This window comes from Musca domestica, unplaced genomic scaffold (assembly GCF_030504385.1).
Source record: "Musca domestica strain aabys unplaced genomic scaffold, Musca_domestica.polishedcontigs.V.1.1 8, whole genome shotgun sequence".
Classification (NCBI taxonomy): Eukaryota; Metazoa; Arthropoda; class Insecta; order Diptera; family Muscidae; genus Musca; species Musca domestica.
Genome location: NW_026712409.1, coordinates 16,409,356 through 16,424,425, shown reverse-complemented (window position 1 = coordinate 16,424,425; position 15,070 = coordinate 16,409,356). Strand labels below are relative to the sequence as shown.

At 35.0% G+C, this 15,070-nt stretch overlaps 1 protein-coding gene across 4 annotated transcripts in view; it reads right to left on the bottom strand.

Annotated features, from left to right (window-relative positions):
• LOC101893337 (Major Facilitator Superfamily protein) overlaps positions 1-15,070 on the bottom strand; it is a 113,617-nt gene that overhangs the window by 8,437 nt on the left and 90,110 nt on the right. Inside the window, exon 2 of one of the 4 annotated variants that reach the window (XM_059131077.1) lies at positions 4,549-4,595. The exons of 2 other annotated variants lie outside the window; for them this stretch is intronic. The gene's annotated coding sequence lies outside the window, so the exon portion shown is untranslated. Of the gene's footprint in view, positions 1-4,548; positions 4,723-15,070 lie in introns of those variants that run through there. One more of the 4 variants, XM_005177039.4, reaches the window with a different exon arrangement.

Here is a 15,070-nt window from a genome sequence, read left to right as displayed (position 1 = left end):
GCAATCTAGGGATTTTGTTCGGGGTTTACGTTTTCCTAGATCTTGAGGAAGAAATGTAAATCAGTTCCCTAGAGGTCTACTAAGAGCAAATAGCTACCAAATGACTTTGACTTGTTTTAATGGTGTTTGAACCATGCCTCAAATATACGAACATGTCTTACCAAAGGCCATTGACATAAGAATTTCTCCTCTCTTTGTTTGGCGTTCCACCAAAGTTCGTTTATTTCATATAAACAATTGTCAATAGCATTTCATAACAGATAAATCACAGAGATATGGACTTGGTCTTTATGTGGCCTCTAACTATTTCGTTAACTTGACGGCCAATACCCTGTCAATACCTTGCGACCACTTGCAAAAACAAAAAAAATAAAAAAAAGAGAATTAAACGCGTCGCAATTATTTCGCATTCCTTTTCTTTGTTTTGACATTGTTTTGTTTTGTTCTGTTGGCGAAATCGTTTTAAGCCGTAACCAGCGAAACCATTTCCAATAGACGCCACCGGCAATGGATGGGGCTAGCAAAAAAAAAACAAGAGACAATCCCCCTTTTACCAAATTCCATGTGTCTTAACAGATATATGTATATGTATGTACAAATGTATGTTTGTGTGTATTTTGGCCATACATTAGAAGTTGTCTGTCACGTCCACCACCGCCACCGCCACCACATAACCTATTCTTCTTTTGTTTTATTTTTAGCATATTTTTTGTGTGTGTGTCCCTACTACTCAGTTCTATTGTCATTTGGCTGTTGCGTCTGTCCGTTGGTGTCGATTTGACGAATGTAAAGAAGCCCTACATTGGCCATTTACGAGTTTGCATAAATTGTTTGTGTGTATGTAATGTTATAACGATTGTTGTTGTTATCGTTGTTTTATCATCATCAGCGGCGTTGTCATCGTATGTTTTGAATTATTCCTTGATTTGTGGCGTTGTACGGCTGGCCATTCATTACCAGTGGCAGTTTGGCATTATTTTTATTGGAAAAACAAGACAATACAATACTGTGGCGGTGTGTGTAGTACATATGTTTGTACATATGTATGTAGTTATGTTTGCTATTTCCCATTCATTGATTCCATTTAAATTCTTTTCTAATTAATCGATTTCCAAATATAAATTATTGTGGCACTTACCCGCTGCTATGGGGTTTGAATACTAAATTTGTTGCCAAGATTTTGGAAATATTTGTGAGATTTTTTTTTTTTGGAAAAATATTTGACTCAGTTTTAACTCAAGCGTAAAAAATAGAAAGAAGTAAATATTAACTTCAGTATTTAAGCTGGGACCAGGCTTTTGTTTAATTTTCATAAAAGATCTTTATATATATTTTCAGAGACCTTTGGAAATTGCTTTGTCCATAGAACATAAAGAAAAGTTCTATGGTTTACAGAATATCACTGGCAAGTCTACTTTATGTGAACACCTTTCGGTGATCTTCTATTTGTAGACAAGTCAAATAGTATCAGTCGATGTTGCCAACAGATTTATACCTCCAGCCTTGAGTTATGATTATTCAAACTGTTGACCCTTTTATGGGGTACGTTCCGATTTTATCTAATTTTATGTAAAATCATAAATTCCGATAAATTACATATTCATAACAGATTTCTGGTTAAATGAAATATTTAGATATAGCACGTTGTAAAGAATCGCCGAATTGTTTCGCAAATTATGGCTGATATAAGTATTGAAAATTGTGAACCTATGTGGGTGAGGTACCAGAAGGGGTTGGCAGACCTTGCGTTAGCAAAAATATTTGGATTTGGGGAATTTGAAGAGAGTTGGATGTTTATTTTCCTTTCTAGAGGGTTTTGTTTTTAAAAAATCTTAAACCCTATGTGGGGGTGGTACCAGAAGGAATGGCCCGATCTGTGCCATCTTTATAACAAATCTTGCATTGATGGAAATATTGAGCTTTGCCAAGTCCGAATGGAATCGGATATTAATTTCGTGTTTTATGAGCTTCATGAATATTCAAAATCTTGACCCTTTTGTGGTGGAGGTACCAGAAGGAGTGGACAGATATATCCCATCTTCACACCAGACCTTGGGTTAATAAAAATATTGTGATGTGTGTAATTTGAAGAGAACCAAATGCTTATTTCGGATTTTATGATCATTTTGGTTATTCAAAATTTTCACCCTTTGTGAGGAAGATCCCAGCAGGAATGGTCCGATCTCTATCATCTTTATAACAAATCTTGCGTTGATGGAAATATTGCGTTGTGCCAAGTCTGAATGGAATCGGATGCTCATTTCGCGTCTTATGGTCTTCATAAATACTCAACATTTTGATCCTTTGTGGGTGAGGTACCAGAAGGAATGGTCCGATCTCTACCATATTTATAACAGATCTTGTGTTTTTCGAAATATTGAGATTGGAATTGGATGTTCACTTCGCGTTATACGAGCTTCAATGTTTTTCAAAATGTTGACCCTTTGTGAGGAAGATACCAGAAGAAGTGGACCGATATGTCCCAATTTTACACCGGACCTTGGTTTAGTTAAAATATTCTTATGTGTGTAATTTGTAGACAATCGGACTCTTACATCACATTTTATAAGAGTTATAATCATTCAGAATTTTGTCTCTTTGTGGGGAGGTACTTGATGGAGTAGACCGATATTGTCCATTTTCGCACCTGACCTAGCCCTGGTGCAAATATTATGATTTGCAAAGTTCGAGGAAAATCGGATTATCGTTTCTCTTTCTGTGCAGTAAATTATTTTCTTTGAAAATTTTGACATTTTGTGGGGGAGGTACTAGAAGGAGTGGGCCGATATTGCTCATCTCCAAACTTGATCTAAGTTTGACAATAATATTACGATGTACCAAGTTTGGATCAAATCGTATACTCCCTTCGAGAGTTATCGTGCGAACCAGCCAGACGGATGGGCGGATGGACATCGCTAAATCGACTTCAAAAGTCCAGAAACGGATTTGTTCCAAAGAGACCTAGGGTCTAAAAACGTCATTTCGATAAGGCACATTTTGGCCGTATCAATTGATGTATACCCTCTCTAGCCATATTGCTGAGGATATAAAAATGCATACGATTTCCTTGTGTGAAAGTTGCCATTTCTAATTCTCGATCGGTGTTTAATTACAGCATTGCCAACATAGAATTTAAAGCAGTGTCACTTTTTTGGGGGGAAAATGTTCAAATAGACAAAATGCATATAAGGCCCTTTACTGTGATAATTGGTATGTTGTAAACAATTTCACATATGCTTTCAAATATTATAATAAAAAAATAAATGAATAAATAAAAAGATCTAAACAATGATGTAATGAGATAATTCTGCTGTTTTAGAGCATGGAATATTTGTTTGTGTTTCGTACATGTTCTACATGCTAAAACTAGTAAAAGAGCGAAATGTGGAATTTTCTCTGAGAGAATTACGTTGTCCAGAAAGATCGAAAAAGGAAAAGCAGTAATAATGTCAACATTAACTTATCAGGCAATCATGCCACTACCTTATACTCAGCTATATTTGTCTAAATAAAAAAATAGTAAAGAAAGCGCCGTTTATGCTAAGTGGTCTCTTCAAATTTGGCCACAACTAGTCAGTTTTCAATTCGAAAAAAAAATTTATCGTAAAAAATGTAAAAATTGTAACAGAACCACACCATCTTCTCCTTTCCTATAAAACTTTCCAACTGATGAACTACATGTCGGTTGTTGTCAGCCGAGATTAGCTTACAGCATTGCCAGCATTAATTTTGATGCTGTTAAATTCCTTTTTTTTTTGTGGGAACTTGCCAAGAAAACGTGTAAACTGATCTGTCTTGAAATGTTTTCGTATCCATGTCGTGGCTAGCACTCGGTGCACATTCTGTTGTCGTATTCTACCCAAGAAATAACAATATATTTTTTTCCATAATTTTTAATCAAAAAAAAAAAAAAAAAAAATAATTGAATCTTTTAGAGCAGTAGGACCCACTAAAATAGAAAAAAAGGATTTTTTTTTTTTAAATTTCAGGAAATAAATTAATTTTTCAAAAATAGTATTTTAAATATTTGAAATTACTCCCAATGCCGAGGATGGCCATGGAAATCACATGTTTTTGATTGTTGGAAATAATTTGCTTATTTCAAGAGATTGAAGTTGAATATCCTTTGGTGTTTAAAATTGGGGTTTACATTCTATGAAAAATGTTATTGGTTTTACGGCAATGATCTGACAAATCATGTCTCATTTTAAAAATAAACTCACACACACACGCCCTCACAAAAATGTCACTTCACTGTCAAACATGTTTTCAGGCAATGCCTGAGGTGGGCAATTATTCAGTCAATATAAGATGTGGATACTTTCATTTATTTCAAAATTAATTATGGCCAATTTTTTTTGGCTTTTTTTGAAACAAAAAAATATTTCGAACACGCGTATAAAGTCATTGAACCACTTGGCAGATGAATATTTTTTATTGTTTTTTTTTTTCTTTCAATTTCACATTTTTTTTAAATCTCTTCTCCTTTTGTTGTTAAAAAACACATTTTTTAATTGTCCCGAAAAAAATGAAATTTCTTTTTTTTACCTTTCCACCGAATAACACCAGCAAACAGCAAGGTAGCCACTTGAATGTTATGCTAAGTCAGATCTCAGTCAGATCTCCACAATACTAAGAGCTGTTTTCCAGTCAACTGCACCTAATATAATCTAGAATCTAGACTTTGCTTAGTCTAGCATTTACTACACTTGAGAGTTATCTTATCGTTGGGAAGGGGTTTTCGTGTTTTTTTTTTGTTTTTCTTTTTTTTCGGATAGTTTAGTTGGGTTTTATGGATGGCCAATCTGCACAAGACCACACTACCAACAACAACTCCGACTGGTCACAACAACATGCCATAATAAAACGCCCTCTGTTTTTTATTTTGTACAGAAGTAATACTGAACGTATTCTCCGTCACGATCCCAGGTAAATCTGTCATTAAAAAAATACATTTCAAAATTCAAGCTGCTAGTGCTCTTCCGTAACCCATACGCCAGTGTGTTGACTAGACGAGAGGAATAAATCATTTCATAATTTACTATAAACCTTTCATTGATAAATTTGATTAGGCAAAGAATGTAAGATTGACGATTTCGTTTTATTAGAGCGGGAGAGAGAGAGGCAGAAAGGGAGAACAGTGGTTTGAAAAAGAGAAAGGTACATTTAAAACGATTTCAAGTTTTCTGTGGCCACAGTAATGCCAGTAGCTATCAAGATCCTAAGAATTTGTTTGGTAAATTCAAGTTAAGACTTAAGGATCTGTGAATTATTTTCTTTCAGAAAAAGTCGATGAAAAAGTGTGTTTTTTCCCACACAGAAAAAATTGCGTTCCAAAGGTGTGTGATCTTTTTTCCCAGAAATAAAATGCGTTCCAAAGGTGTGTGATATTTTTTCCCACAGCAATAAAATGCGATCCAGGGCTGTGTGAATTGTTCCCTACTGTAAAAAAATCTATCCAAGGATGTGTTGATTTTTTCTCACAGACCGAAGTGTATGTGGCTAGTTTCTATAAAAGCAAGTTAAAAAGTATCAGTCGGTTTGGCCGACCTATGTATACCCTAAACCAATATTCGATTATTTAAATATATTTTGACTTCTGTTATGATTATTCAAATTTTTGGCTCTCCATGGAGTAGGTTCCGAAGGAATGGGCCAATACTTTCCATTTTGTGTATGGGACCTAAATAAATATGATATAAATATTGCGATGTGCCAGGTTTTGACTATATCGAATACTTCCTTCACTTTACCTGAGTTATGTGATAATTTTTCAGAAAATTTTTAAAATTTGCGTACTGTGCCAGGTTTATAGGCCTTTTCCAGAACCTTCAAGAATCTACTAGTTTTGTAATTTTTTCCGATATCATTAAGATAAAGATTTATGCGCTTCATGGATACTCAAAATGTTGACCCTTTGTGGGGGAGGTACCAGAAGGAGTGGATCGATATATTCCATTTTCACAGCAGATCTTGTGTTAGTAGAAATAATTAAAAGTACGAAATATGAAGGGAACCGGATGATTATTTCGGATTTTATAATCGTTTTGGTTATTCAAAACTTTGACCCTTTGTGGAGGAGGTACCAAAAGGAATTGTCCGATCTTTATCATCTTCATAACATATCTTCTATTGATAAAAATATTATATAACCTCTCTAGCCATATGGCTAAGGGCTGTAATTTTTTTTTATAAAAAATGCATTCCAATGATGTCTCCATTTTTTTCCTCAAAAAAAAAAAAAAATTACGACCCAAAAATCTTTGACTTATTCTATAGAAAAAAATGCGTCCCAAGGATATGTAAATTTTGTTACACAGAATACAAATGCGGTCCAATGAATTGTCTGAATTGACAGAAAAATCTGATCCAATTGTGCGACTCAAGGGAGTATACTTTCCCGACAAAAAAAAGCGATCCAAAGTTGTTTGTATTTTTTCTCACTGAAAAAAATTGCGCTCCATGGTTGTGATTATTTTTTCCTACAGAAAAAAATTGCGACCTAGGGGTATATGAATTTTGCTCTACTGACAAAAAAACGATCCAACGGTCGATGAACATCTTCCAGAGAAAAAATGCGTCCCAAGGATCTGCAAATTTTGTTCCACAGAATACAAATGCGGCCCGATTAATTTTATGTGAATATTTTTACACAGGGAAATCTGATCCCAAATTGCGACTCAGGGGAGTATAAATTTTTGCTACAGAAAAAATGCGATCAAATGATGTGTGCATTTTTCCCAAAGCAAAAAATTGCGTTCCTTAGTTGTAAAATTTTTATTCCTACCGAAAAAAATTGCGACCCAGGGGAATGTGAATTACGTTCTACTTTAAAAAAAGCGGTTCAATTGCCGGTGAAATTTTTTACCCGGAGAAAAATAATGCAACCCAAGGATATGTTATTTCTTTTTAGCGGAGGATCTGTGCATTGTTTTGTGACTTTTTCCGACCCAAGGGTAAATATTTTGTCCATATTAAAAATTGCGACCCAATCGAATTTTAATTGTTTTTCTGTATGAAAAAATTTAGCCCCGGAGTATCTTGGGATCTATGGTCATAAAAAAGTTCCGAAAAGTAAAGTTTGCGTCCCATGGTTGTAAATATTTTTTCCTACACAAAAAAATTGCGTTTCAAAGGTATGTCCATTTTGTTCCACTGCAAAAAATGCGATCCAATGGTCGGTGAATTATTCCCCAGAGAAAAAAATGCAACCCGAGGAACTGTGATTTTTTTTAAAGAGGACGATCTATGATTTTTTTAGATGAGGATCTCAGATTTTTTTTTGTAATTTTTTTCCCACCTATTGCTGATTTTTTTGGCCACATCAAAAAATTGCGAACCAATAATCTGTTAATTTTTTTTTAAGAAAAAATTTAGCCCCTGAGTATCTTCAGATCTAAAGTTCCGAAAAATACAGTTTCATTTCATTTTTCCTTATAAGAAAAGTAAATTCCACTGTGCCTCTGTTTTTCCAACTTAGCGCACAAAGCGCACCCCTTCCCTATCATGCCATAAACTGAGGAGGCCGGGGAGTGGCTCATAAATTCCGACACTTTAGTGTTATTTTGCCGTTCCAACATAGTAACAAAACATGACAGTTTAACAATATTGTTCTCTCCACAACAACCCAGTGATTGTTTTGGCAGAACTCTATTGCCCGGCCAAAAGATAGTAAATTAAAAATTTAACCCGCTCCCCTGCCCCAAGCACGCCAGGTATTTAGTTAGCCACAGTTGGAAGAGTTTTATGGATGCATGTTTACACAACAAATTGGATTATGACACTGTTTTTGGGTAGATTTTTAGATTATGGGGGCTCTCGTATCAACAACAACAACAATAACAACAACCACATCATCAACAACACCACAATCGACCTTATCACAATTTAAATGCTTATAGAGAGCATTCGTTTTGGGTGATAAGTGAATGAATTGTGGCGTTGCTGAAATGGAAAGCAGTGGTATTGCTGTTGTTGTTTTTTTAATTGTCCCGAGATGAAGATAAGACGAAATGGAAAATGTGACCATGTTGCATGGCACCAAAAAGGAGAGTTGGTTTACTCGCCTTGTTTATATTTGCGTTCTGACATTTGTTGCGAAGTCATTGACAGATAGTTGTGTACAAATATTTGTAAGTAACTGTTACTCTCACTCTCTGTGTCTCGGTCTCTGGTGGAAAAAATGAGGTGAAAAACCACGTGTTTTGAAGAATTCTTTTTTTTTTAATCCCATTTTTAATTCTGAAAGTGTTAACTTTCACTGAAAACAAATGTAAATAACCCCATTCCAAGCTATGTAAACTGGTTTCCAACTTTTTTGTTTTTGTTTTGTTCTCGAAAATTTATCTCGGAGTAAGGTTATTGAACCATTTCATTGTTAATATTTTTTTTTGTTATTAATGATTTAAATAATTTATATACATTTTTAATTGGGAATAAAATTATTGTGATCGTGTGGTATGGTATGGCATGATTTTATGTAAAGCTTCTGCTTGGGAATTTTTTGTGAGATTAACAAGCCTCCTCGTTGTTGACAACTTGTCTTAATCAGCTGCTTTCCATTTACGTCACTTGGTGGTGATCAGCAGTAAAGCAAGAGATAATTAACAATAATCATCGAAACAAATAATAATCAAAATTTGGCCCATCTATCAGGTCATCTGCTAAGATCAGCTGATTTCGTTTGAACTGTCAAAATGCATACAATTGTGGATTAAACTAATCAAAAAGGTATGTTTGTCTACTTTTTCTGCAGCTTCTTTCTTAGAGAGAGAGAGTGAGAGAGTAAGGTAGTTTAATTCTCTTTTGCAAGGAATTTATGGAAATTGAAACATTTGGAATCTTTGCAAAAACTTGCAAGCAATCAGCTGATTTGTCAAAACAAAACAATTTGTTCGCCAAAAAAAAAAAATGAAGAGCGTAAAAATTAAACGTGGGCCGAAAAACAAAAAAAAAAAAAAAAAAACATGTTAAATAGTATCAGTCGGTTTTGCCGCCAGATATATACCCCAAGCTTTGAGTTATGATTATTAAAACTGTTGATCTTTTATGGGGGAGGTTCTGAAGCAGCTGGCCATTTTTGACCAATTCGTATGGGAACTAAAACTGATATAGATATTACAACGTGCAGATTTGGACTATATCGTCTACTTCCCATCCTTTATATGAGATATGTGCAAAATTTTCGAAAATGTGGAAATATGCATGAGGTACCACATAAAACGGGCCGAAATATTTCCCTTAATCTGATAAAAATATTGGTAGGTGGAAAAATTAAGGAAATCGAACAATTTTATCTAAATTTATACGAAATCAAAAATTCCGATAAATTGCATATTCATATCGAATTTCTGGTAAAGAGACATATTTAGATATAGCACGTTATAAAGAATCGTTGACCTGTTTCGCAAGTTATGACAGATATAAGTATTGGAAATTGTAACCCTTTGTGGGTGAGGTACCAGAAGGGGTTCGCAGATATATATCATCTTCACTGCAGATCTTGTGTTAGCAAAAATGATTGGATGTGTGAAATTTTAAGACAGGTGGATGCTTATTTCACCTTCTTTGAGCGTTTTGTTTGTTTCCAAATGTTGACCCTTTCTGAGGGAGGTACCAGAAGGAATGGACCGATATGTTCCATCTTCACACCAGACCTTGGGGTCATAAAAATATTGTGATGTGTGAAATGTGAACATAATCGGATGTTAATTTCGCGTCTTATTGGCTTCATTGATATTTAAAATGTTGATCTTTTGTGTGGGAGGTACCAGAAGGAGTGGACCGATCTCTACCATATTCACAGCAGATCTTGTGTTAGTAAAAATAATGGGATTTTCGAAATATGAAGAGATCCCGATGCTTATTTCGGATTTTATAATCGTTTTGGTTTTTTTAAACTTTGACACTTTGTAGGGGAGGTACCAGAAGGAATGGTCCGATCTCTACCATCTTTATAACAGAGCTTGTGTTGATGGAAATATTGAGATGTATCAAGTCTGAATGGAATCGAATGTTAATTTCGGGTTTTATGAGCTTCATGGATATTCAAAATGTTGACCCTTTGTGGGGAAGGTACGAGGAGGAGTGTACCGATATGTTCTACCTTCACACCAGATCTTGGGTAAATAAAAATATTGAGATGTGTGTAATTTGGAAACAGTCGGCCTCGTACATCACATTTTATAAGAGTTTAAATTATTCAAAATGTTGACCCTTTGTGGGGGAGGTACTTGATGGAGTTGACGATATTGTCCATTTTCGCACCTCAGGTAGCATTGATGCAAATATGAGGTTTTGCAAAGTTGGAGAAAAATCGGATTTGCCTTTCTCGCTTTGTGCAGTAAATTATTTTCTTTAAAAATGTTAACATTTTGTGTGGGAGGTACCAGAAGAAATTGACCGATATTGCCCATCACCGACCTTTATCTAAGTTTGACAATAATATTACGAAGTTCCTAGTTTGTATTAAATCGGATACTCCCTTAGAGAGTTTTTGTGCGCACCAGCCAGACTGACGGATGGATGGCCATCGCTATATCGACTCCAAATGTCCTGAAATGGATTTGATTCAAAGAGACCTAGGGTCTAAAGCCGTTATTTCGATGAGGCACCTTTTGGCCGTATCAATGCCATATGGCTAAGGGTATACAAATAGGTTTGCGATTTCCAAAACAAAGATGTCTTAAAATTGCTTGCCCAAATATAAATCATAGGAAGGAAAAGAAGGAGAGTAAGAAGTGATTGCAGAAACTTACATGGAATCAGCTGATTTTTCAAATCCTTGGCTTGGATTTTTTGCTATAAAAAAATCGATATTTTTTTAATTATACCCTCAGCCATATTTCTACAGAGGGTATATATCATTTGATACGGTCAAAACGTGCCTAGTTTTTTTTAAGAAAAATTATTTTCTAAAAAAATTCACCAGAATTCTAAAATTCTCGGGTCATAAGCTTTGATTTTCTCCATGCAAAAAATTTGTTGCTGTTGTGGTTTTGAAATGTTGTTGCATGTTGTGTTCTTCTTTGTGGCTTGTGCATGTTCAGTTCTAACGGTAATGTTATGTTTTTTTCCTTTCCTTGCATTCATTTGTCTGACATTTAGTCTGTTAGACATGCCTTGGTTTGTCATTCATTGAAAACAGAAAAAAAATGTACTCAACATTAATCCGTCCCCAGGGAGAACACCAAATAAGTAGAAGCAGGGGAAGAAGAAGGAAGAGAACATACAAATATGCTGACGTTTGTCTGTCACTCAGTTTTGGTTATTTTTATCCATGTGGGGGCTTTGCAGTGCTCCCTATCTACAACATGTACACATGCATATGTCTATGGATGTGTGTGCGTGTGTGTGACGTTTCAACGCAATGCGCCTTCAAACCGTTTATCCAACCATCCGCTCACATTGCCTGTTGTTTCTCTTCTGCTTATCTCCCGATCTCTACGCTGCGTTGGCGTTTGTGTTTACCCACCAATGAAGTTTTTTTTTTTTTTTTTGGCAATAGAAGGTAAAATTCCACGGAAGTGATGTTATTACTTCATCATGTCAGTGTTGTTTAGTTTGGAAAATCCTCAGCATGACACATCCGAAGGGGCATAATGGACTATAGGCGAAAATTTTAGAAGAATTATTCCCGAAAATATGGGACCTAGACAACTTAAGATTTTTATGGGGAACAATGGAAAATTTCCAAGAGAAATTTGTTTGCCAAACACTATCGCCATAAAACATTTCATTTTCAAGTTAGCTTCCTGGCCATACCCATCGCCCCCCCTCACAACAACCCAAAAGAGGTATTTTGCCATGGCATTTAAAATGATTATCCGCTGCTCAAAGCAAAAGTATTTGATAATGTTTACAACCAATTTTATTCCCCAACCAGACAGTCGGCCAGACAAGTCGTGGTGTAATTTGGAAAAATTTGAAAAAAAAAACATGATAAGACATTTTATAGTGGCTTATTTCCGTTCTAAATTTTTATGTTTTGTTGTACACGGATGTATGGGCCAGTGTTTCCCAAAAGAAAATAATTTATTAAAGTTCGTTTGATGGCCCCTGCTGAGAGGGGGAAAGGGGTAGTCAATGGATTTCCGCATTTCCGCAATTAAATTTGGAGTTAAAAAAATGTATTTTTTATTTAAAAAGTTTCAATCACCTGAAAAGAATTTTTATTTCCTCTTCAGGTTAGCCCTGCTGTAGGAAATGTGACTAACGGAGAATGTGGGAATTTTGATGGCACCAGAATATTTTTTTCCATGAAAAAAATTTATAGAAAACAAGTCAAATAGTATCAGTCGGACAGATGTACACCCCCAACATTGAGTTATGATTACTCAAACTGTTGACCCTTTGTGGGAGAGGTTCCGAAGCAATTGGCCAATGTTGACCAATTCGTATCTGACCTAAGACTGACATAAATATTACAACGCGCCAGATCACACAAAAATGTGATGTGTGTAAATTGAAGAGAAGCGGATGCTTATTTCGGATTTTATGATCGATCTTGGTTATTCAAAACTTTGACCCTTTGTGGGGGAGGCACCAGAAGGAATGGTCCGATATCTACAATTTTTATTACAGATCTTGTGTTTGTAGAAATATAGAGATGTGCCAAGTCTGAATGGAATCGGTAGTTGATTTCGTGTTTTTTTGGACTTCATGAATATTCAAATTTTTGACCCTTTGTGGGGAAGGTACCAGAAGGAGTGTACCGATATATTCCTTCTTCACACCAGATCTTGCGTGAATAAAAATATTGTTATGTGTGTAAATTGAAGAGAACCGTATGCTTATTTAGGATTTTATGATCGTTTTGGTTATTCAAAACTTTGACCCTTTGTGAGGGAGGTACCAAAAGGAATGGTCCGACCTGTACCATCTTTATAACAAATCTTGTGTTAATGGAAATATTGACATGGGCCAAGTCTGAATGGAATCGGATGTTAATTTCGTGTTTTATGAGCTTCATGAATATTCAAAATGTTGACCCTTTGTGGGGGAGGTACCTGAAGGAATGGAGCGATATAATTCATCTTCCCAGCAGATATTCTTCTAGTAGAAGTAATGGGATGTGTGAAATATGAAGAGAACCGGATGCTTATTTCGGATTTTATGATCGATTTTGGTTATTCAAAACTTTGACCCTTTGTGGGGGAGGCACCAGAAGGAATGGTCCGATCTCTACCATCTTTATGACAGATCTTGTGTTGATGGAAATATTGAGATGCGCCAAGTCTGAATGGAATCGGGTGTTAATTTCGTTTTTTATGAGCTTCATGAATATTCAAATTTTTGACTCTTTGTGGGGAAGGTACCAGAAGGAGTGGGCCAATATATTCCATCTTCACACCAAACCTTGGGTTAATAAAAATATTGTGATGTGTGTAAATTGAAGAGAAGCGGATGCTTATTTCGGATTTTATGATCGTTTTAGTTATTCAAAACTTTGACCCTTTGTGAGGGAGGTACCAAAAGGAATGGTCCGATCACTACCTTCTTTATGACAGATCTTGCATTGATGGAAATATTGAGATGTCCCAAGTCTGAATGGAATCGGAAGTTAATTTCGTGTTTTATGAGCTTCATGAATATTAAAAATATTGAACCTTTATGGGGGAGGTACCAGAAGGAGTGGACCGATACATTCCATCTTCACACCACACCTTTGATTGATAAAAATATTGTGATATGTGTAGTTTGAAGACAATCGAATACTTACATCACATTTTGTAAGAGTTGTAATTATTCACAATTATGACCCTTTGTGGGGGAGGTACTTGATGGAGTGGACCGAAATTGTCCATTTTCGCACCTGACCTAGCATTGATGCAACTATTAGGATATCAAAATTGGAGCAAAATCGGATTATCCTTTCTCTTTCTGTGCAGTAAATTATTTTCTTTGAAAATAGGGCACTCGCGATCGAAAAAGTACATATAAAGCATGATACAACAACAAGGTATTTCTGCAACTTTAAAAATCAGATTTATTTAATGTCAAAATTTGTTTACTCTTTCTTCTGTGATTTCAATCACTAAAATGCATTTAGACATTACATTGGTTACTTTGAAAGGAGACCTTATAATTAAGCCATGATATGAACTGTACTCATGTATTTCACAGCTGAAATGGCGGTCATGTGCCACACGACATGTGTAGCTTCTTTAAAACAGAAAATTTGACACTGCATATGTGAAAACATTCCGTCTGATAGCACCTTTAGAAGGATATAAATACCGCTCAGCTGATGTTTGTTTATATATACACAATCATAAGAGAATGCAAAAAATAGTCTCAAAATTGTTGATACATAATTTTGTATCTAAACACTCGAGATTAAATCACTAGATTTATTAAACCCAGTGGGTTTATCTGGAATATAATAAACACGCTATAAAACAGCTATTTTCAGAAAAATATTTCGAGTTGTTATGTTGGCAACACTAATGGTTGGCCATAAAAGTTATAATTATATTTTATGATCAAAATATGTTTATTCTATTTTTTTTAGATAAAATCCATTATCAACCGAAATATAGTCGGATAATAGGGGGGCCTAATATTGAAATAATTTAACTTCTGAACTGTTATCAGTGTTTTCATTTCATTTTGTTTGGCTAGAACATCATGTTCTGCAAGGCATTTGAAGAATCACCACTGTTGCCATAATGTTGCTGGGTTATATGATCGCATTATCTAAATATTATTTGCTTTGTTCAAAGAAAAAAAAAAATAAGTAAAAAAACAACAACGACAAGAAAAACAACAATAAAAAATAATATATGATTTTCCAAAAATAATTTGTTTTTTTCTACGTTTTTTTTTTGTCATAGCATTGATGCAACTATTAGGATATACAAAATTGGAGCAAAATCGGATTATCCTTTCTCTTTCTGTGCAGTAAATTATTTTCTTTGAAAATAGGGCACTCGCGATCGAAAAAGTACATATAAAGCATGATACAACAACAAGGTATTTCTGCAACTTTAAAAATCAGATTTATTTAATGTCAAAATTTGTTTACTCTTTCTTCTGTGATTTCAATCACTAAAATGCATTTAGACATTAC